Source organism: Anser anser (assembly GCF_964211835.1).
Source record: "Anser anser genome assembly, chromosome: 10".
Lineage (NCBI taxonomy): Eukaryota > Metazoa > Chordata > Aves > Anseriformes > Anatidae > Anser > Anser anser.
Window position 1 is genome coordinate 7,116,916 of NC_139730.1, and position 24,197 is coordinate 7,141,112.

The 24,197-nt window shown below is 49.2% G+C and overlaps 1 protein-coding gene across 9 annotated transcripts in view; it reads left to right on the plus strand.

The window, feature by feature from the left end:
• Positions 1 to 3,314: 3,314 nt before the first annotated feature.
• AKAP13 (A-kinase anchoring protein 13) overlaps positions 3,315 to 24,197 on the plus strand; it is a 218,535-nt gene continuing 197,652 nt past the window's right edge. For all 9 annotated transcript variants that reach the window (XM_083850425.1, XM_083850427.1, XM_083850428.1 and 6 more), the window contains exons 1-2: positions 3,315 to 3,548; positions 23,195 to 23,249. The gene's annotated coding sequence lies outside the window, so the exon portion shown is untranslated. The remainder of the gene's footprint in view (positions 3,549 to 23,194; positions 23,250 to 24,197) is intronic.

Here is a 24,197-nt window from a genome sequence, read left to right on the forward strand (position 1 = left end):
AGATTACTCAGCTCACAGGACTTTACAGATGATATTGGTAGAGGGTGAAGAAGTAAAATGATATTCAAATCTCTTCAGGTGTGGCTGCTGTTATCTCAACTACCACTGCCTCATTTTACAGGCACCGGCTTCAAAGAGAAACACAAAGAAAGCCCGGCACACGATTGTCAGCCACATTCATGCTCTGTGTCTCAGTTTTGTAGCTGCTTAAACATGATGAAAACAAATCTTTAATAGTTGCTGCTTCCATCATTACATTGAACTCTGTTTTCTATTCAGTTGCAAGGACAGCTAATTTCCAGCAAATGGGAACAATGCGCTCATATTGCTAATTCATGCCACTACACACAAATGTTCAGATTATGTTGTGCAGATCCAAATTCCATTCTCATTCGCGAGTGCAACTAGTACTTAAATCTAGTTCCCGAGCAAGAATTAAGGAGCCCTGAAGCAACGTTTGTGACAAATTAAACCCTGAAAGAAGCAATGAAAGAACATCTGATTTTTTTTTACATATATATTTTATTTTTGATTTTTATTTACTGGACTTATGGCGTGGGGTAACCAGTGTCAAAGACAATTTGAAGGCAAATGATTTGTCAGAAGGCTAGCATCCGCAAAGCTGCCACACAAATTTCCCTTTGTCTACTGTCTCTCTTTTTTGGTTTGTGGTTATACGTGGGTGCAGGCAGGATATTTTGAGATAAAGGATTTGGGGGTGGAAACAATTGAAAGACATAAGTAGAGCACAGACTACATCCTGGTGAAGGCAGAGGCACAGAGATGTGCTGATGAGAACATGGCCAGGCACCTGAAGTGGCTGGCAGTGGAGATTTTCCTTGCTCTGGTCCTGGGCAGAGGCCTTATGAACCCTTCTGTAGGGTAGGGGAGCCTGGGCTGCGACCGGGCCTGAGCCTCTGCCTGGCACCTCGGGGAGCTCTGTACTCGCCCCATGTCCCTTCCCGCCTTTGTAATTCCCCTCATAAGTCATGGCCAACGCCTGGCGCTCTGGAGAAGCTCAGTCTCACAGAAATATTTGTAATTACACCCTCTCCGCCCCCTTTTTGACTCCTGGAGAGAAAGGGTCAGAACTCCTGTGAAGGACGGGGCCCATCGGTCGGTCCCGCCGCCTTGCTGAGCGGTCTGAGCTCAGGCGGCCTCCCGCTAGGCATCGGTGCAGGAGCTGTGCTACCCCACCTCGCTGAGCAGAGGGCAAGGAGAACTGTGCTTGGAAGCACCCTGACTCGGCAATCTGCCCGCAACTTCAGCCACCACACAAAATCCCCCCAAATTCCCCCATTTACCAGCGGGGAGTCATCGCCCTGGAACTCCTGCCTGTCAGACGTAAATTTAAAACTATTTCCCTTCACAGATGCCTTGATATTTCTGTTTTCTAAGCTCATTTCCTTGCCTCCTGGAATATTACGACTGTGGTAAACACTCCTGGACAGCCTTGCTTGCAGATTACCATTGTATCCTCATGTGCAAAGCCTTTCTGAACTATTTGAGGCCCTTTGCCTGTCTTCTGATCGCCACGACGTGGCTAGGGCCTTTGGCAGGACTGGGGCCATGCCAGCCCCAGGGAGGCAGCCACAGACAGAGGTTGGCTTGCCAGGCTGGGGCCGCCAAGCAGAGAAGAAACGTTCCCTTGATGGACGGCCAGGAGGGTAAAGCTCCAGATCTCAGAGCGTGTGTTATGGAAAATTTTAGGCACCTGTTATCTGTCACCACGCTACCTCCTCCTGATTGCCTCATGTTATGAGGTAGGTTGGGCTGGGCTGGGCTGGGTTAGTCATTGTTTGGTTGGAGACTCGGAGGGGACAGAGTTTCTGCAGGAAGTGGCTTTTCACTAGATGGTGCTCTTTCCTGAGCCATCCTGAGCCGTCCCCTCTTCTGGAGTCTGGGAACTTCCGAGTGTTCCTCTCATACGCCCTTCTTACAGGGATGGGAGGAAGGCAAATGAGACTGTATTTCCAGTATCCCTGCTCTCAGGTGCCTCACCCTGCTGGAGCCATGCATGAAAAATTATTGCTTTACATCCTGGTTTAAAAGGGCGTATGGTGTCGGTATGTTCCAGCCTCCAAATGATCAAGTTGCACAAGGGTTGAAAACATTTTTATTATTTCAGTTGATTTAAACAGGATCAGCACTGCATACCTTGGAAGACGATGCCACGCTCATGCAGAACATTTTCAGCAGGAAATCTCCACTGTACACAGGTCAGTGTTATTATTTTTATTCTACAGAGAGAGCACACTAGGTACAGAAATTACCCACATCCTTTGTGCAGCGCTCTGGCCAGCAGCAAAGTCTCTGTGGGAAGTATACCAAGCGTTTTTGGGGTCGGTCGCAGTGAGGTGAGGCTGCCCAGCTTTAGTGCGACAGGAGTCACACAAGTAACTCAGCGTGGCCGCAGTCTTTGTGGCCGCGATCGCCTGGCCACCACCAGGGCTAGCGGGATACATCCGTGTGCAGTAGGTTAAGCTGAGGGGAAACGCTGGGCCGCCACATGAACGCATTTCCAAAGAGCCTCCATCATAAACGCTAACTGAAGGCAGGTCGCCGCCACAACAGACCGTGCATCTTCTCTCCAGAGGCCTCCTCAAACCTAGCCACACGCGGACCACAGGCCACACGAATACGTCTGCTAACGGTGGGTTGCCATTTCCACCATCTTCCGGGGCAAGGCATGGGAACAGCGAGGGAGATCTTCCTCGATCAAACTCCACACCTCATGCAACAGAGCAGCGGGCCCTGCGGAAAGGCGCTGTGGAGGAGGATGGGGCTGCGGGCTGTCCTTGTGGGGCACGAGTGGAGCTGCTCGATTTTGTGCTAGGAACTGATGTGTGGTGTTTGCGTACAGCAGACCGCATTCACGGCTGGACAGCTTGTGCTGGAAGAGGCCTTTCCATTGCAGGAGGTGGGCACGCCAGCAACGTGCCACCACGCAAAACAAGCCGTTAAAGCTCACGTCCAGCGCGTGGGAAGGAAGTATCCCCTTTAAATGAAAACGAACCCGCAGCACATTAAAAAAATACAACAAAAAAGTTCCCTGCGTCCTTTCGCACCAGAAACACGCTCAGAAACACCCAAACCGCAGCGAGGCAAAGGAGCGGGGCCAGCCAGCCAGGTGGCCCGGGGGGGTGACACTCCCCGACAGACCCACTTTATCCCGGGGCCGGTGGCTGAAACTCAGCCGAGACCGAGCCCCCGGCCGGGCACGGCTGCACCCCCCCCGCCCGCTGCCCGCTGCCCGCTGCCCGGGGGCGGCCCGGCCCGGCCCGGCCCGGCTCGGCCCGGCGGGGCGGCGCATGCGGGCTGGCGGCTCGGGGGCGGGCACGGCGGCGGCTCTCGGCTCGCAGCCCGCAGCCCCCGGCCCTCCTTCCTGCCCGCCTCCCCGGGCGGAGAGCACCCGGCCCGGCCGCTTTCCTACCCCCCTCCTTTCCCATCTCCTTTCCCCCCCCCCCTCCCTTTCCCTTCTCCCCGTCCCCTTCCCTCTCCCTTCCCTCCCGGCCCCGCTGCTGCCAGGGGCGAAGCCGCCCGCCGCGGTGAGTGTGTGTGCCCCGGAGGAGTTTGGCGGAGGATGGGGGGGGGGGGGGTTAGGGGGAAAGGGGGGGGTCTTTGGAGGGGGGTGGAGGAGTGGGGGCGCTGCGGGACCCCCCCTGCCCCTCCCCGGTCCCTCGGCCACTTCCCCGCCCTTCCTCCTCCTCCTCCTCTTCCTCGGGGTTTTTCTCCGCGCAACTTCGTGCGGAGCCGCTCAGCCTCTCCCTCGCGTGTCCTTTTTCTCGTGTTTTTTTTTTCCCGATTCTCACTTTTTTCCTTTACTTTTCGCTTCTTTCCTGGCGCGGCGCGCCTCGCCTGCTCCCGCCCCTATTGTCTGCGGGCTGCCCGGGGTGGGGGGGGGGCGACCCCCGGCCGTGTGCCCGGGCTGCTGCGGGGGGGCGAGCACACGGACACACCCGTACACACACACATACACGCACATAGGCACGTAAATGCACACGTATGTACACAAACACACGCATATGTACACGCGAACACACCCCCCGGCTGGCCCCCAGCCTCCCTCCTCTTCCTCGCTGCTCAAACCATTGATGTGCTGGGGGGGGGGGGAGAGAAAAACAGAACCTCGGGCTTCGCCGGTGCAACTTTGTGTCTTAGTTTGTTTGGTTTTTAGCCGAGAAAGTAATCGGGGCTTTCAGTCGGTCTCCTCTGCTCTTGTTTTTTCCCACCTCTGGGGCTCAGTGGGTTGTCGGGCAGGGGGTCGCGGCTGGGGGGCTGTTGTGCGGGGTCGCTCTGCTGCTGGAAAACGTGCTCGAGGGGAGCCGCGCTTCTGCTAAAGCCAACGCGACGGTTCCTGGGCGAGGATTGTGAAAGCGTGCTCGTTTCTTAACCTGCAAATTGTCCGAGCTGGTTAATCCGCCGGCCGTGGCTGCGTTATCCCCACGAGTCATGGAAAGGAGCTGGGATTAGTGGAGCCGAGTTTTGCTGACCTCTGTAATGGGTTCTGCCCCGTGTCCTTCGCAGGGCTGCGCGTTAGCTGGAGCTCGGGGGGGAAAAAGCTCTTTTAAAAGTTTTTAAGGGTGTTCTGTGCTGATCGTGGACGACCAGACGGGGTCTTGATAAAGGGATTATGAATGCTGTGCTCGTGCAGGACAGTTGGTAGCTGTGGTGTTCCCTGCAAGCCGCGTCAGCCATAAAACTGTAGGTGCTCATGGAGATATGCGGTGCAGTAGAAATATGTAAAGCATGTAGCTTCAGCGCGGAGTTTAGACAGTTGCTCTGAGATCTGTGAGTGCCTCGTGTGCTGGCAGTTTCAGCTCACGTAATCGCAGTGGTTTTAAAAGCCCAAACTACATTATTTCCCTCGGTTGTGACCCTCTTCAGCAGAAAATCCGTCCGTTGCCTGGCGTGCTTTTGGTGCTGTGCACACCCTTGCCGAGTTGTAGGGGAACTGCGGAGGTGAACCAAGTTCCGCACAGTCCCGCGAAGGTAAGGCAAGAGTGATTCAGTTAGCGCCGTGTTAGAGGAGGTGTATTTTATTCAGAGATATCCTAACAGTGGGTGCAGATTGACATTAATCTCACAACATCTGTGTCTGTGGGCAGAAGCTGTCTGTCGTAGAGGAGCACTCCTTCATGCACAAGGCTCTTGCTATACCACTGTGGTTCCAGGCTGTCACCTTTCGTGGTGAGACATCTTGCTTGGACCCTATTTTTTTTTCTTTATTTTTTTTTTTGATTTCCAGGCCTCGTAGCAGGGTATGGGTGCGTTAAGCAAGGCGAGGATAGCCCGGGCATGCGTTGTCCCTTGGCGTGAGTTCAAACGTGTACCTATCTCCTGCGTTTATGGCGTGAGCCCAGCGCGTCTCCCGTCTGTCCTCTCGGCGCTGCCCGGCGCTGGGCAGACAGGCTGGCCTGGGGCTGTTGCTGGAAGGGCACGGATGTGGAGTTGGGCAAGGCAGACGGGTTCTGCAGGCAGCCTGAATTACAAGCCTCCCTGCAGGTAGCGCGGCATCGTGTCGGCCCCGTGCTCCAGCCCGTGTCTGGCAACCAGGTCCGGGGGGCCAAGGGATGGTCAGCATGCTCCAAAAGGTGAGGACATGGCAATGCGTGGAGGAACGGGGGATAGCCGTGGCCAGATAGCCAGGCAGGAGCTTGGTGTTCCTGATTTACAGCCCCACAGCCGCGGAGGAGGAAAAACGCAGTTGAAAAGTCCCAGCTTTTCATACAAATAGAGCCCTGCCAGGTAAATGGAGGGTTTTAAACATGGGCTGTGTGGGGAAGCTGTGAGACGCAGGCTCATGCAGAATTTGCTGCTAATCTCTCAGCAGGATACGCTCCTGACTAAGCCGTGTTCTGGTCCAGGGTACACTCCTGTACTGAGAGGGGGGGGATTAAGTGCTGTTAAAGGAATCTGGTTATTCTATCCAAAGCATGAGGTAGGGCAGCGGTCTATAAATTATACCAGAGGAGAAAAACGCTGGTAGGCTTACAGGCAGTGTTACAAGGGCGGGGGGGCTTTCGTAGAGCCTTCTGCTGGCATAAGAAGTTATAACAGATAGCTGCTTCACACAAAAACGGTCAGTGGAAGTTGTTGTGCATGTGGTACCTAGTTCTTTTCCGCCCCGTATCCAGGACACGAACAGATCAGTTTTCTCTGCCCGGTGTTTGGTGATGTTCCACTTGCCTATAAAACAGTCCTTGAAACAGCCTGGAAGCCTTCCTACTTAGTGCTCTAGCTCATTATCTGCAATCTACGCGAGTGCTATTAAATATTATTTCTGTAGGGGTTCCCCACACAGGCAACAGGTAGCCTGCAGTCAGTTGAACCACGTAGCTGATAAGTACGGAGAATCTTTGGGTTTGGTTTTGCCAGCGGTGGGAGGCAGCGTGCAGAAGTTAACAACTCGGGTGAGAGGCTGGGTGGTGCAGGAGGCTGCAAGGGTGCCATTTGCTCTCCCTGAGCGATCGTGGCCCCGTGTTTTACCAGGTTGATGGGTAGTGGTTTGGCAGTACTGGCCTGCTTTCCAGGCAGAGGGGAAGATCGGCAGCATCCTGTCTGCAGGCACACAAAAGGCCGAATGGCCGCGCAGCTCAGGTGGGAAGCACCTCGCAGCCTGCAGCTTGCGATTGCCGGGTGCCAAGTGCTCATTTGTTGCTTGCTTGCAATGATCACCCATGGGATAAAGGTAATAAGGGACTTTGTGGAGCAGCTGGTAGCTCTGGATGCAAATACAGTTTGGCTGTGGCTCACCACGGGGGATACAGCCTGCCTGGGAGCCAGGCATGCACCACCTGCACGGTCATTTCCAGAAGGCACCACGCTTCCCTAAACCAGAACTTTTTGTTAGGGTGTTAGACACCATCAGATTTTTACGAAAAAACTTAGTTGCCTTTCACCTTTTCTTTTTTTTTTTTCTTTTCCCCCCTTGAAAACTGCTGACAACAACTAGATGTGGGGAGGGAATCAGCCGCTCCTAGTACTTACCGAATACTCAGACACTTGAATCGTGGTGCCGCAGCCTGGCATCGCAGTTCTTCGCTGCTTTTCAAAACAAAGCCACGGATGCGGCGCACCGTCCTCTTGCCTTTTTATTTATTTATTTATTTTAAACCTGCCTTTCTCCCTTGCAAATGACTTTTATGTAGATCTGGCAGGTAAAGCACATCACGTGGAGTTAGCTGGTTAGTTACTTTGGTTAGCGATAAGAAAATATGATGGCAGCTCTCCAGGGAAAGCAGCTAGGCTGGGAACTTGTTGCTGCATTCAAGCTGTACGGATCTTTGTGAAAAACATCTATCTTTATATATTTATGGCCCATTCCCTTTGCCACGCCAGCAGGGTGACTTCTCGGTTGCTGTCTACGTGACAAATACACCGTGACGCCACGAAGCCAGTAAACAGCTTCATTCCTTTCCAGAGCTTGTGGGGAAGCAGGCAATAGGTAAAGCTTTGTCAGGGTTACCCTAACCTCGGACTGCAATTTCGTGAGCTCTTTTGTGTGCCGTAGCTGTAAGCAGCCTGTTCCTGCTCCCCAGCCGGGCCACGCAGGTATTTGCGGGTCTATTAAACGAACCAGACTGCGACGCTGATTCCAGTCGAGAATAACTTGGTATTACTGTTATTTCTGTACGGTTCTTACCTCGGATCAGTTCCCTGGTGGAGAAAAGCTCAGCCAAATGCTTCCTTCTGCCTGCAGCGCGTCGCCCTGTGCCCGCCGGGGCAGCGGCAGGAGATGCGCCCTTGCTCCGGTGATTCCTTCAGGGAAGTTCTCCTGGAGCTGCACCCTTGGAAGCGCTTTTCCGATTGCAAAGAAGGCATTTGACTGCAGTGCCCATCCCTGTTTTACAGCATGTGAAGATGACTAAGGAGATAGATGTTTCTGAGATAAGCCAGTGAGTTAGAAGTTAAATTGTTTCCTTTTAAAGTTCCCGAAGACTGCCATTACTTCTGGGCAGGCTGAGGAGAGATGCCCCCTGCAAAAGTGAACCCTGACATTTTTATCATCTTTTTTCCCTTTATAACCATTTTAGGTACACTTACAAGTTGCTGAGGAAGAGGGTGTAATCACAAATATTTTTAAGTAGTCAACGGTCTTTAAAAAGTTTGCAGTGTGATAACTTGCAGAAAATAAACTTTAATTCTGTTGTAGCTGTACTTGATCCCATGTTATGATGTGGTCATGCAGTCTAACAAGATTTTTATATCTATATATATATATGTAAAAAAACAACATGAAAATTGGATGCGGAAGTGTTTCTTGGGTGGTTTTCGCAACAGAAAAAACTAAAATCCTTGCCGGAGTAGCAATGGAGTTCTTGCAGTCCAAGCATGGAGCTGTTTGGGAGCCTCTCAAATGTTGTGCATGGGTTTGGAGTAAGTCTAAGTAAAAAATACCCCTCAAACTACTGTCTGCACCTCCTACAGATGTAGTGTTGAGGGCTTGAAACAAAATATATTCTAAGCATGTTGTATGAGGGTATGGTATGGCACCTCCTGCCTCTTCTGTCTTCATAAAGACACAGGACTCACCCTTTTTCCTGTGGTTCCATAACCTGCCCTGTTCATAATAAATTCTTTTCCCATCTAGGCGCTCTTGTCTTTCAGAAGTTGTGTTTTTTTTTTTTTTTAATCAGCAAATGCGACAAATAAACTGTCACAGTTTTCTTGCATGGTTAATCCTTGCATCAGTTTTCCAGTAGATTCCCTGGGGCTGGTGGGATGGTGATGGCTTGCTCCTGTCCGTGAGGTGGATCCTGTGTAGTTGCACTTCTGAGATGCTGTTTAAAATGTATGAGCACGGGTACTTGCAACTGATCCCCTACATCTCAATTTCAAGCAGTTGTGAGACTTTCTTATAGTCTGTATGAAGCGTTAGCCTTTGCTAGAGCAGCTGCAAAAAAATCTATCTTTTTTTAACTTCGTTCCGGTGTCTGCTCCACCTTTCACAAATGCTACTAGCTTTTAGTCTTTTTGTTGAACTGCTTTTAACTTCCCATTTGCAAAAAACGTGATGAGAGATTTCCCCAAATTGTTTAAAGTGAAAAGGGAAAGGTAAAGGGAAGGATTTAAGGATTTCCTTCTGTAGCAGTGACTTCAGGTGTGTTTCTTTCTCCTCTGAGTGGGAGGGAAAATAAAATAGGTGATGAATTACTTCATTTAAATAAAGATAATGAATGTTGGTGAGACTTACTCTTGTTGTGTGATTTACAGTGACCGTCTTGGAGCAGGGCAGAAGGGTATGTGGCACTGGATGGCGATGTTCGGAACTTGGTGGTGAGAGGCTACCTGACATGTGGTGTTTCAGTCCCACATGTGGCTCCGTGCTTTTTATCACCCATGACTAATGCAGATTGGAGCAGTAAGTTATGTTAAAACCTGTGACGGGGCTTTGTAGCTTCATCTAAATTGTATCTGAGGTTTCTGGCAAAGTTACTTGGGAAAGTAAATCTCTTTCCCAACGTGTCTCTGCCCCCAGTGGTGTAACTGCCAGGTAAGCCCGAGCGCTGCAGTTAATACAACCATTACAAACAAGTATTTTGGCACGGAACAGCTGTTTTAAACCCGGCTGCCTCCAGACTCGAACCTACTGACTCACCCTTTCTGTTTTCCATGGGCGAAGGCGCCTGGTCTGCGTGACGCGCGGACGCTGCTTCCCGCAGGTATTGCGGCCGGCGGGCGGAGGGGCTGCGAGCATCCTGCAGGGCTGAGCTCCCTCCTCGCATGCAGCCGCAGCAGGGCTGGGTACCAGGACGGGTGGCACGCTCGGCTTCCTGGCACGTGCGTCTCGGCGCCTGGGCGAGCCTTGGAGGCAATAGTAAGGAAGGGGAAAAATAGGGAATGCCGAGGTCTGGGCTTACTGCAGTGAATGGGGAGGTCTTGTATGGAGACTGCTTGTTTTATAGACTGGTTTTCCTCCCGAGTTTCCTCTGGGATGCTGGAGCCTTCGGTCCCATAATAGCGGTTGGACAATGAATGCTTGGATGGAGGAAGCAGGTGTTAAAGAACGGGGGAAGTGACTTTTTTGGGGGGAGGGAAGGGGTGACGGGATATCAAGACGTGGTGGGTATACAAGGCAATTTCTCTTGATGCCTGAGTGCATACAGTGCTGAACCCACGGGTGGGATCGCAGCAGAACCGGGGCTTGCCCCTTTCTCGGTTAGCATCACTCGGTGAGTCAGCTGAGGAGCGAGGCTTATGCCGCCGCGTACCTAAGGTCTTACGTGATGGGTTCTGTTGGGTTTGTTCTGTGCTCTCGTAAATCTTGCGGTGTAGCAACAAGGCTGCCTCGCTGATGGCACTGGACGTCTTAAACTCTGCACTTTGAGCTTGAGGAGCGCTGTGTTTTAAACAAACCGGGGATGAATGAGTTTGTGTGACCTAGATTAAAACAGTTCCTGCAGCCTGATCTGAAGCTCTTTAAGTCAGTGCAGATATTGATCCTGGAGATGAAAGTGAAATATGCCGGTTCACATGCTACGTAGCAGATGTTTTTGCATCTGTAGCTGAAAGACTTCCCACACTGGGAGTAGAGACAACGCTTTGCATGTCTCCGTGGGGTTTGCAGCCTGGGCAGGAGCTTCCCTTGACAAGGGAGTCAGATTTTCCATCGCTGAGTGGTTTGCGGCCGCTCCACCCATTTTATGATGAGTGATCACCGTCTGCGAGCGCGGCGTTACACGAGGTGGTGAGCAAACCTTTCGTTGCATTAAATGTAAATGTTTACACTTTCTCTTCTCCTAGCAGCTGCAAAGAGGGTAGCTTGTCTTAGCCGAGGGCTGGCTAGAGAAATGAAGGCTCAAACCCCCTTTCCCTCTACTGCTGCGAAGGGAAGGCTTGTTTAACAAGCATTCATTTCACAAGGTCCAGGTGACTCTTCGTGCTTTTGTGTGATGCAAGGCGAAATGTTGCCGCAAACGTTGGGTAGCTGCGGGTTTTCCTGTATTAAGCAGCGCAGTCACCACCGGGAACGTAAATCGTGCCTCGTCTGCAGGTCTGCTGGGGGTGTTCGCTGGGGGTTTCGGCGCAAGAACTGACCTGTGCCCAGCCACTTGCGCAACGTGGGCTGAGCTCAGAGCCGCTTCTCTGCACTGGCCACGGCCGCTAATGAATTTCTGAATGAGTCTTCTGCTTGTCGTCGCCTGAAGGAGGGTGCGTGCAGCACGGGGGGTGAGGGTTCGAGCGCTTTTAAGGAGGTTACCAGTGCCTGTTTGTGTCTCGAGTGGGCGTCTCGCTCGTCGCCTCCAGAAAATGCTGGGGGGAATGGGGTGATGGGAGCGCGTGGCTCACAGTTAAGGCAGAGCCTCGGTGCCAGTTGTACTGAGCCCTGTTTTAAGCTAGAAAAAGAACCAGCTCATTGCTTAAAGAGCTTGCAAGCTACGACTGTGGGTAATAAATATGTTTGCATGGACGTTAAGAGGATTAATTGTTTGCAGAGTGCATCGGATGTAGGAAAATCCAAGTAGGGCTGGGGAGGTAACCAGTTGCCTGTCACGTACGTGTCGTTAATTTGTTTCTCCCTCCTCCATTCGGATTACAAGCGACGTCTGCCCATCTGTGAAATTCATGTGTCTGAGTCCCACGTCTTCCTGGATTCTGGGTATTTTACTCTCTTTACTCTTACGGCTTCCTCACGGGCAGTAGCTTGAGGGTGGTAAATGGTCGTCCCTTCAGGTGCAGTGTCTGCTGAAGAGGTGTGCTGCAAAACGCGGTGTGCTTCCTTCTGCAGCTGGAATTAGCTCTGTTTAAACTACGGGGGGAAAAGAGTGCTTAAGACCTCCCTGGTTTTGGCTTTATCAGATTAACTAGGATTTTGGCAGGACTTTGTGCTGCTTTTTCTTAGCCAGTCGACTTGCATGTGAGTGTTCAGTAACTTTCTTGCTTTATAATCTCAAAGTTCAGAAGTCATCAGGCTGCCTGAGAATAATCAGAGATCCTGTCCCAGCAGCAGCGAGCGTACAAAATGCTGATGCTTCAGAACGCTGACGGCAAGCCCTGAAATGAAAACTCAGAGCTACCTGAGGAGCACGGAGGAGTTGTGGCAAAGAAAGGGCTTGAAAATGCGTATATCTCCCTGAAACTGCAAAACGTGTGCTTTCCCAGCCTTCCCTTGCTTAGCTGCTTGCGTGACCCATTCCCTCTGTTGTGTCAGTCAGTGCTTTGAGATGCCATTGAGATAAATGGCAATCACCCAGTTATTGTACACTGCATTATACAAAACGAGTGAGTGTTTGAAGTGTCTGAAAATGATAAAGGGTATTCAGGGAGTGTAAATTTAGAAAGTCTTTTATGCTCTGCTTGGAAGATATATATTTTTTTCCTCCCTCTAGAAATTAATTTGTGATCTTTGCCAACTTTTACTAAAAATCCTGTCTCATTGCTGCTTCTGATATTAATAAAAAAATACCAATACTGTTTGCATAAATACCTGTGTGTATTTATGCCTGGGGCTTATGATATTCCAGTGCCGGGAGAAAACTCGGGCCATTTGGAGGAAGCGTGCTTTAACTCTTGTTAAGTTTTGTCTTCAGGAATGCTGCATCACTTGATGTTTGCTTTGAGGGAGCTAAACTGTTTTCTTTTTAAGGATTTTTTTTTTGGCTGTCTTAGCTAATGCTGGATCAGAGCCACTGGATAACTTGAGAACGAAGGACGGGGTTTGCTTCAGTGCTTGATAGAAGTCGGAATGAAGAGCAGGGAGCTGTTGCACCGTGGTCGTGATGCTCAGCAGAGCAACGTTTTGCTCTCTCTCATAATGCTTTCCTGTGACCAGGGATGCTGCTACACAGGTGTCTAGCAGCAACAGGGATTTTGGGAATATGCCTGAGCTGGAAAATGCACGGATGGGCTACGGATGTGTGCCTTCAAGCCAGGGGGAGTTGCGGAGTGGCAGTGGTGTGGACCACACTGGGAACTAATTGTCACCTCTGCTTCAGCGTTAGCAAGCCGTTCCTCATTCAGGAGCAGATTTCTGGATGTGTTTAGGGTGCTGTGAAGCACGAGTGGCTGTTTTTGCTAACTTCTCCTTGAAGCAAGGCTGCAATTCGCTGCCGGGTGCAGGAGGCTCACGCCCGGTGCGTACCGTGTTGGGTCCTGGGTGTAGTTGCCTTGCCCGGTGGTTGGTGCCCGTGCCTGCCAAGGAGCCCGGGCAGGATCAGGCCAGACGCTGATTTTGTTTTCCCCCTTTAAACTTTCTGTGTCAACTCTCCGATCTCTGTTATCCAGAGAATAAATCTGATATGGCCAGCCCGGAGAAGTTCTGATGCATCCAGCAGCCAAGAAATCAAATAAGTCCCGGTCTATTCTTAATTTCTCGTGTTTCCTGTGGTTTCATTGTTTGTGTTACCAGCCCTAATATTTACATACTTTTGAATGAGCTTTTCTTTTTTTGGAAGATACTGCTTTGTTCATATGCCTTGCAGAACAGGTTCTTCCATATTTTTTTTTTTTCTAATAACCAAACAACTTCGTTTCTCAAAGGAGTAGGAGGGGAAAAAAAAAGGGAAGATTACAGGAAACACCGAAGGGAGATATCTAAGAATAGAATTGTTTTTTGCTGATGATATGCTAAGACTCATTCTAAACTTGCATCTACCCTTGCAAATGTCCTTGGGCTCTTTGAGAGCTTTGTAAAACTTCTTGCATATCAAATTACCTGTTCGGGGGTGCTTTCTGTGAACAGCACATGCATTTACAGTTGGCATTTTAAATGCAAAGGTGCTTCTATGAAAATGATTGTAGAACAAAGTTGTCCTTCCCAATAAAACCCTGAAGTGTGAGTCAGCGGGCTCTGCGGTGTTAATATTTAAAAGCAGTGCTGGTGGGTATTGTCCTGCTGTATGGCTCTGGAAGCTCGGATGTAGTGTTTTTCAGTGAGGCAGGGGAGATCTCACAGTTATGCTCCCTGCCTTTCTTCGGGGTGCAGGGGACTGACATCCTCTGGCTGTGTTTTCCTTGGATACTTGGTTTCCCCTAATAATCCTTTAGGAAATTTTATGTTATTTATTTATTTTGAAATGCATTTATTTTTTTAAATATTGTAATCCCCAAAGAAGTTGTGATCAGCCTTTATTTGCAGGTCTCGTTCTTCTCTGTTGATTATTGCGCTACTCTTCCAGCGCATGCCTTCTTAAAAGAAATAAGGCAGAACTTGAGGGCTTCTTTCCCGTTAGATTTCCCCGCCGTGGAGTGAAACCTCTTTGCGCATTGATGAATAGTGGCTGGGAAGCCTGTCTAGTTCTGCAATGGGATCCATAAATAGCATTAGTGTCTGGTTTGCTTCGGCGAGGGGAGCGTGCCGTGGTGGCAGGAGGGCAGCCCCGCGCCCTGCAGGAGAGGATCCCTGTCTGGGCAGCGTTCGCCAGCACGACGCTTTAAAAGAAACATGATACAGAGCGTGCAGCTTAAAAATTGAAGCGCAGAACCCCTTAAAAGCCTGTGCAAATACTGATTTAATAGAAGTGGGCTCTGACTTTTTTTTTTTGTCCCCTCCTCTGCTGTGGGCTCAGAAAGGACGCAGTGGATAATAAAGCTGTTGTGAAAAAATGCTTTTCCCCCGTCGCCCTTTCTCTCCCGATCTCTTGCTGTTGGGGCCACCTCGGGACAGGCTGAGAACGTCGTCAAAACGTGCTCTCTGCATAAAGCTGCAGTGTTTTCGGGTGGACCGGGCAGCGCGTGGCGGAGCTGTTCCAGCTGCCAGACTGGATCTGGCAGCCGATTCGCAAACCTGCTGGGTCTCAGGATTGAGGTTTGGATGAATGCCACCGAAGTGCACCCTCCCAGCAGTCCCTAAGGTGGTTTTTTTTTTTTTTTTTTTTAGCCAAGAGTGTGCCAGGTTTGGTCTCAGGAACGTTTGGTTTGCAGCACACTTACTGGAGGAGAAACTGGGCAAGAAATCAGTTTGTTCTGGAAGCCAGAAGGAGAAGGTGACACGAGCCACGTTCAGGCTGCTCTGCAAAGCGCCCGGTGGCTCGCCGGGCAAAATGACACAAGGCAAAGTTGACGAATGGGAATAAAAATGGCTTTTGGCTTCCCCCCTCGGCGAAGGCTGGGGTGAAACGCTCCCCTGCTGCTCCGCGTTTTCCTTTTTCAACTGCTCGTGGCATGGTTATTGCTAGATGTTGAGAAATGTAAATAACACCAAGGTAGTGAACCCGGCATTCCCGGCTCCTTGGCAGCATCCTTGACTGGAAACATCTGCCTGCGAGCCCTCCGCGGCGCGCCTCGCTCGCGCAGCTGCACGCCTGGAGCCTGGGTCTGTGCAGAGCCCTACGTGCTGTCGAGTCCTAGCAGCTCGCCTTCGCCTTTGCCTGTGTAAACCAGACAAAATGGAGGAAAACCTAGAGGTTAAAGCATGCAATTAATGTGTTGTGTTTTTTTTTTTCCCTTGTTTGTCAGGATTTTAGTGCAAGTCAATAAAAGAGAGGCGGTGGTGTGGAGCCAGCCTGAAGCGAGGTGGGAACGCGGACGGAGCGAGGGACCCGCCCTGGGGACCCCCGAGAGCAGATCTGCTGCTCCGGGCAGGATCTGGCCCTGCTCCCAGCCCCTGCTTCCCCGCTCGGGTTTCACGCTCAAATCACAACCCCTCACGTGGCCCCGATGCGGCAAATGTGGAAATGCTGCCTGGCTCTCCTAGTCCTATTATCTGAACAGGCTTCTCTTGAAAGGACGCCTTCATTTGCAGGCTTGTAGCCCGGTGGTAACTGAGCTGCTCGTGCATGAAACCGTGTCCTGAGCAGGGCTGGGGGAGAGAAGGAAATTACATGAAACCGTAGCAGCGAGCACAGAAAGGAGGGTAGGAAACCACCCTGTCAGTGCTCTTGGTCCTTTTTCTCGAGTTTGAGTGGGAGATGTCGGTAGCTTTTTACTAAGTGGGCATTAAAAAAAAAAAAGTCCAAGAAATGATGCAAATAATGCAGGAAACACGTAACGAATGTTTTGTGATTAGGAGAGATAGTAACCTGGTGCTCAGAGCCTTGGGTCCGCTGCAGGATGTCAGTGCTGCTGGTGCCGAAACGGGTGAGTTTTGTGTACCGGTAGCGTTGGCAACTTTGACTCTAATGCAGACTTTGTGCTGTGCTCGCTGCAGGCTTCCTGTAAACTGTAGGCAGCGCTTTCAAAGCTCGTTAAGATTTTAAAAAAGATCAAAAATCTTTCTGTTGCATCGCTTCTGTCTAAAGCAGGACTGCATGGCTAGATTTCCTTGGGCTTGGGGCGTAGTAGTTAAAACAACTGGATGTGATGCGTTTATGAAAATGTTTTCGCATGTTTTTTAAAACTTTAGTGTTTTTTTTTGTTTTCTGTCAATATGTGAAATACTGTTCCTCTAAGGGAGACCTTAACTGTGCTAGCCAGAGAATAAGTCTACATGCAATATATCCAGTTCTGAAAAAAAAAAAAAAAAGTGGGTTATTCATAACATAAATTACATGCCCAGAATTAACTAGGATTAAAATTACAGTGAAGACAGGCTAATAAGGGCTGTACTCTGCCTAGGAATTTGACTTAAAGCCTGCGTTGGAGCCTGTAGTTGAATTAGAGCTGCCAGTTCAGCAGAAGTGTAAAATGCCTCCCTGTATCAATTGGAGTAAGCTAATCCAGAGTTTGAAGTGAATTAGTTTTTCTTCTTTTCATTGGACGGATTTACAAAGAATTATTCTGATTTTTGTTTTCCCCTCTGAGTCATTTCAAAGCTAACGCAGTCATTGCATAACGCAGGGGGGTTGCTGCTGCTGTCTCTCTAGTGTCTCTTCAGGATTTCCAGCACTGTAAATAATCGCTCAAGGCAAAGGTACGCTAATATCATTTGATGAACAGGAAGTCTACAAATAGCCGTGGTGTTGTGCCATAATTACATTTGCAGTGATGCAGGTGCTTGGTCTTAGCCTAGTCAGGAAAACCAGTGCTTCAAATAGCCAGATCTGTACGAACAGGCCAGTGAGGAGGTGGGTGGGTGTTCGAAGGAAAGTACGGGAGCAGAACTGAACACAAGGGTTTAAGAAGAAGAAAAAAAAAAAAAAGGCACCCCAAATTACCCTGCCAAAAACCAAAACAACAACAAAAAGGCTTCAGGAGGCGTGTTGCTGGTGGCACTGTTCCTGGCTTGGCTTTGCAATAGCAAAACCAAACCATCCGGACACCCATTTCTTCTGAAACAGCAGGATGCCTCCCTTGAGATTTTTCGGGGCTAATTCTGGTGGTGTTGGTTTGACGTGCTGCTGGTTCTGCTCAGGTGAGTCTCCTGCTGCTGTCCCCAGGCTGGGTGGTATTTGTCGAGGTGGTATTTTCAGCTCGTGCTTCTCCCCCCAGACTTGCCCTTCGATCGCGTGCTGCAGAAGCCCTTCTGCCAGTGGTCCCGGAGGAGCACAGGAGCGGTGTGTTCGTCCTCGAGAGGCTGGTTAGGTGACACCCACCTCTCCTCCAGACAGACAGAGTGTGAAAGCACTTCATTAATTCTTAACTGGAGCACTTAGTGAAAGGGCTGCAGGGAAGGAAATACCGCCACTTAAGTAACGCCGTCAGAAATGTGGGATACTGTGGGATACTGGCTCGTCCTGCCTGCTCTGGACACAGCAGGGGGACACCCCGGCTTTTGTAGCTTTGTGGCCTTGTGTCACTGGCCCGTGAGTTTATTTGGGATCAGACTGATGTCGGAGAGGGGATGATAGGCATATAGGGGATGATAAGCAAATGGGACTGTTTCTGTAAGTGATGTTCCTTGCTGAAGTTGTCTTGGAGTGGTTATTTTGAGAGGAAATCTTGGCTCGCGTTCGTTGAGCTGAGCTATCGAGAGCAGCCTGTGATGTGGAAGAAAAAGGAATGGAAGAAAGGAAGCAGGTTGGTAAAGGCCGTGTGGATGAGATAAGTGGAGCACCACTTGCCTTAGCTCTTCCAAGTCCCCAGCTTTCCCTCTCTCTAGAAATGGTCAGTATTGCGAGGGGGCTTGGAGGCTTGGAAAAAATCAGTTTGTGTGCAGGGAGCTCACGGACAGAGAGTTGCAGAGCTGTGTGTAACCTTACCGTGGAAGTTCATCACTGGGAGATGAACTGATGTCTTCAGCTGCCTTGGCCCCAGAGCCCTGGGGACATAACAGAATGGTTGAGAAAGGGAGAAGTCTAAGTTCTCCAGGTGTCTGGTCCATCCCGCGGGGCGCTGTGTGCTTACCTCTGCAATTACGAATGGCTCTCCCCGAGAGGCACCGTGATCGCTTCACTGCCGCCCTCCTGTTACAAATACAGCTTCTTCTGTGCTGTTGTTCAAAGGCTCCTCTGGAAGCCTGATTTAATCGTGGAGCTGAGTGAATAATTCAAAAACTTTTTATCAAGCACTTGTTTAAATTCTTAAATGAGCTCACCATAACCTTTTTATGCACCCCTCCTACATGTGTCATACAAGTATTAGAATAATTGAGTTTTACTAGCGCAAATGTTTCTGTGAAGCGAATTTTTAGAGCTTGATGTATGACTGTTTATGGAAAGGGGGAATGTTAAAATCTCGCACACCAGTGTCTTTGGCAGAAACTCTCGCTCGCTTACTTAGGAGAAGGGGAGGGGGCGCGGGACCCTCGGCTTCGTCCGAGCAATCCCAGCTAAGCCCATTTGTCAGGCTGACTGGTATGCAGCTTAAAAACCGAGCACGTGTTTAAGGGAACTTCAGCTGTATCTATTTTCCAGGCCTTTCTACAAACAGTAGCAGTACTTTTTAAAATATTTGCTTTTTTCTGATAAGTACTATTTCTGACTTTTTATTTTTTTCCTCGTCTTCCCTCCTTACATGAGAGGAAGCAGCATGTTCAAGATGCATCTGCTTAGCATCACGGGGTAGCTTAGCGCTGGGATGCTGAGCAGAGAAAGTCCCCAGTCGTGTTTCGGGTCAGGTCCGCTCCTGGCATGCAGACCCCGATCAGATTTGGGGGGAGCCTTGCTGAGGGCCCTTCGGGTACGTTTAGTGGGGCTGCTCACCTGTGCTGGTGTTTGGTGCCGGTACAGCTCCCTGCTGCTAATCCACTGCCCAGCAGTGACTGCCTTTGCAGCACCTTTATTTGCCTTTTCAGCCAGGATGTCTGGTGAATCAGCTTCATTCATCTTTCGCTTCTGAAGCGAAGTGGAAGACTTAGGAATTGAAAGCCAGCTCGAGGAGGGGCTGAGGATTAGGTAAGCAGCCAGGAGATGCTGTATTCTCTGTGGAGAATAGTTGGTAATTGGTTACAGGAGTTTAGCAGAGGCTGTTTATTCTGTGTGCACACAAACCTTCTGTGCATGCCTTGGCGGCCCTCTCACCCTCCTGGCAGCAGCGAGCGTGTGCTACAGCTCCTCTCGGCAGGCGAGAGGGACAGTCCTTACTTTCAGAGCATCAGAAGTTTGGGAAGCCGCAGCTGAATCTGCTGGGTTTGCTTTCTGATTTTGGGGTTTCTTTGACTTGTCTCTGAGCTTTGCTTACAGACTCCTTTAGCAGACTGAACGCGCGTCGGGAAATGCAGGTGGTCGTGCTGAGCACGGCTGCTGGTAAGCGTCCGTGTTCACAACATATCAAGAGCGTTGGAATTGCAGGCTTGTGTGGTGGAGCAGATCCTTGGAGCGACAAAGAAGCTGCTGTTGAAATCTTCTGCTTCCTTCAGCCACAGCTATTCCAAGTATAACTGTTAACGGTACAGAGGCTAGAAATTAGACAGCTGTGCATCCATATCCAGGCCTGTAAAGGAGGAAAAAACCCATAGCTTGGTCTCTAGAAGTGAGAGCATTTGTTTGGGTTCTCCAGAAAAACCCCAAAGCACATGACAACAACCAATCTTGGATTTGCAGAAGACCAGCAGGTCACACATCAGAGCCCAGCAAAGCTGTTCGGCTTTGGGTTTCCTGAAACTGTCACATGCGTGAAGTCATATTTTAACTGAGGGCAGATTAGCTGCGTCCAGATAAGTGACAGTGTGCACTGGTCTTATTGTGACTTTTTTTTCCTGTTGTGACCAGGGAGCCATCTAGTCTGTGCCTTTTCATTTCCTTGTAACGCGATGAGTATCACTGGTTCATCAGCTCCAAATTGCCTGTGAGTTGGACTCCTTGGACTTGAAAACTAGTGGAAAGGTTTGGGTGCACTTTCTTCTCTTGTTTTTAATTAAATATTGGTGCAACAAGGGTTGTTTTGTGACAGGAAAGGCCCAACAATCTTACAAAACGTGCAGAACGAGCAGGCTGTGTCTTGTCATCCTATTACGACATTCCCACCATAGGCAACACCCTTTGTGTTTTGATAAACTCACCCTTATTAATGGTGTTAAACTGCAAATTAAGTAATAAGAACAACTGCTTTTGTGCATTGTATGTTTATAACAGCGTATTAGCTCCTCGGACGTTGTGATGCAGAGAGCGCCTGCAGATGGGTAAGCGGTGTTACTCCCACTTGCTGTGGGGGGGGATCTGAGATTTGGCAGCTTTTTGTGAAATCCCCGCTAAATCTGAGCGTTTGGCAACTAGCTCGCGACTGAAGTTGGTGATTGCAGCAGGCGATATCTGTGCCTCGGCCCGGCACGAGGAGGGTGAGCCCCAGCTGAGGTTTGACGAGCGGCCTGCCGGTGGCTGGGCTGGAAGCCGCTGTTGTCGCCTGGCTCCATGGTCCTTGCTCTGTCACGGAGAAATTACCTGAGCGCGGAGCAGGCTCCAGGGGCTGTATGCTTTGTGCTGAAGTCATGCAGGAGGTTAGTAATAGCTGCAAGGAGAAAACGGATCGAGACGGGCTCCGGGTTTTGTTGTGTCTCTGTTTTTTTGCTTGCGGTGGGGATGGGAGCGAGGGGTGCTGGTGGAAGTGGTCTTTGCTGGGACTGGGAGAGATGTCCCGAAGGAGACAACAGGAACCTCCACGGCATTTTGAGCCCACTACTGTCGTGCAGTCTGCTTTGGTGTGCAAGAGGAGATTTGGCAGCCTTGTCCCTTTTTATGTATATGCCTACCGTACCCTCCCCGTGGGGACCCGTGGACCATCTCTGCTGGGTTTCTGTCACGCCAGCTGTGCTTATTCCTTCTTGCTGCCTTTTGGAGGTTTGTACTACCCTCCCTCCCTGTCTGATTCAAATTGGTGCCTGTTTTAAAAACAAACAAACAAAAGGCATCGCCTTGTGTTTTACATCTTCCTGCCCATATAAAAGTGTAGTAAAACATTTCATTATTTTTGCTTGCGTTAATTTCATTTAATGTTTTAAGAGGTTAACAACTTGATGTCCATTTGGAATGAATGAAGTAATGAAGGACAGCCGAGTTGGTTTCTTCTGAAGCTGCATGCTATTTTCTGCTGTGGGTGTTTTGATTCTTGTTTATTTTGCAAGCTATTTTGGAGAAGAATAGTCTGGGAGAGGGGAAGGAAGAGGCAGGCTTTGCCCCTGCAACCATCATTCTTAGCCCTGACTTTTGGTAGAGGTTTGCTTCTTTAGCTTGACCGCTCAAAACTTGAGAAATGTGTTTTTTGTTTGCTTTTCCATCTTTTTACGTTTTAAAACAATTGTAACTGTACCGGATTGTTTGAACATTAATAGGGGGAATGTTTTTCAGCATCTTGATAGGGTTTCCAGGCAGCTTTTCATCAGCCAAGTACTATACCAGGCTCTCAGTGGTGGGGTTTGTTTGGTTAGCTCTGGGAATCTGCAAAGCAACTGTTTAAAATTGCTGACACATGTTAAGTAATGTGGAAATCACCATCCTGCTACACTGAAGTCTGAGCGCTCATGTCTGCAAAGAGAACAGGACCTGACCCTGAAAATTGCTCATGAACTGTCTTAATCTGGAGAGCATTTCCTAGACAGTGTCTTCCCTCTGACTCTGGCTACTTTATCCTATTGGTCTTGGGAATTGTTTGAATTTTTTAATTTATTTTTTTATTTGCTCAATCTCTTAAAAATATCCTGTTCTCCCTTGTCCGTTTATTTATTTTTGATTTATTCAACTACGTGCATGCTTGGTGATGCGAACTTTAAACAAAATAAAATCCTGATCCTGTAGTTGAATATCAGGAGAGGTAATGGCGAACTCTAACAACAATGCTCTTGGCGTAATGCTTATTAATAAGAAATCCATCGTCTTCTACCTCTCTCCTGCAAACCTCCACTTTTCTTGCTTTGGAACAGCTGTAATCAGCCCGTACAGCTTCCCTTCCTCCTCCCCTGAATAAATCCAACTACCTTATCTTCTGCATCGGAAAGTCTTCCCTGGCTTTAACAGCCTCTCTAGGAGCACATATAAAAGGGGCTTTCACTGGCTAACAGGAAGCGAAATGAATAGAGGAACTCTTGATAATGGCCTGTCTGTCTGAGCGCAGGATCAGCCCGACGAAATTGTACCAGATTGGTGAATGATGGTGCTTCAGCCGGGGCCAGAATTATAAGTTTTTAATCTTGGAACAAGCAAAGACTTCTTCCTCTTAAATAGTCATCAACTCCCTCTTTGATTTGGAGGCCTGTAGTCATCCATATTCAGCTAGGCTTTTTTTTTTTTTGCTTTGTTTTTTAAGTCTGAGTTCATGAGTCTGAACAAGCCTTGAGTGCATTTTCGTGCAGCAGTGATTGCGAGGGGACCTGGTAGTGCCCACATGCTCTCACTGCCCTCCGCTTCCGAGCCGTCTGATTTCTATGCCTGGGGTACATTCTTGCACATCGCAGCTTTCTTCATATTGGTCTGTGCCGTGCTGCCCCAGGCTTTTGCAATTAAGCCCTGGCATTGTTGGGATATTTTTAATGAGCCACGCTTTTGGTTCCTGCCACCTTCAGCCCTACGAGGGTGGGAGATGCCTCCTGGCTTCCCACCCCACAGCCTGGGCATCCAGCAACACGCAGCAAACAGAGGAACAAATGACCGAAAATCTAAATGGGGCGGCTTGGCTAATTGCCTTAGGCCCGACTTGTCTGCCAGATAACACCAGTTTTAACGCAGTCCGACATGACTGACATCTGAGGAGCTGCATTGGTGTAATACTGGCAGCACCGGTGGAAAATCTGTCCTGTTGTTTCTGATACATTTGCTCCCTGATTAGCAGCTTTTGCTTACAAATTACTGTCTGAAATGCAGTGTGATGTAGCGAATGTACTCCTTCTTCTTTAGATCACTGACTTCATGTCCCAAGGACAAAAAAGTAAATGAGAGCTTACTAAAATCTTGCATTTTCTTTTTTTTTCTTTACTAAAATTTTACACTTTTCTGTGTTGTTTCAGACCCGTTTTCTTGGATTTTAGTACTGGAAGACTCTCAAATGACAACTTTGCTTAGGTAAGTGAAGCAAGACTTTTTTTTTGTGGGTCTTTTTTAGAATCACTTCCCCTATCTAACTACTTCTGCATGTTGTGTTGTAATTGTAAGCTGCCAGCCAGCTGCACTGCATGTGCTGTGGTTAGGGCTAGAAAGATGTAGTAAACAAAAGTAGGGTAATGCCTGTAGTATGACATAAGGACCTCATTTATTAATTTAATCAAATGAAGTGGACATGGTGCAGAATAATGAAATACAGCTTTCATCTGCATATTACTGCATCATCTTACCGATTTATAAAAGTTTGTGTTTTTTTTTAAAGTTTCTCTTTTTTTTGGAAGCCAACCTGTTTTATTGGTATTTCTTAACGTCATTTTGTTAGGAAACTGAAGTCTTAGTATTTCCAGATCTGCAGTCACTTCTCCTCCATCTCTTTCTGTTCACTTGTTCCCTCAATAGTTCTAGGCAGCAGTTTTTGACGGTGAGGACAAATCACAGAAAGCTTGAGATGTGTTTTTCTGAATACCCTCGCAAATCTTGCTCCTGTGCTGTTAAATAGCCCAGTAGTGGTCTGTGCGATGGCCAACAGTGTGCTGCTGTGCCAAAATGTCCTGTTTTTTCCTTTCTTTGTGATGGAGAGATTTGGTGGATCCCTGACATAAGGCAACAAGCTCACCTACAGATACACAGCTTCTCCGATGTCTTAGCTGGAGTTGCTCGTAATCCTGGATGGGGCCAAATGGTGACAGCAGCACTGAGACGGGAATAGAGCATCCTAGCATCTATGCTAACAAGTACAGAAGTGCCTGTGAAAGGCTTTTCCTTTCTCCCTGTTCTGTGCCGCCGGGTCCCTGGCTGTACCCACCCGCTCTCCCTTTTCATCTGCTTCCAGTGGCTGCTCAGCCCGTAAGCTGCTGGCCTCGGCCCCTCGAGATCACGGACCTCAATGAAGTGAAGTTAATCCGGTCC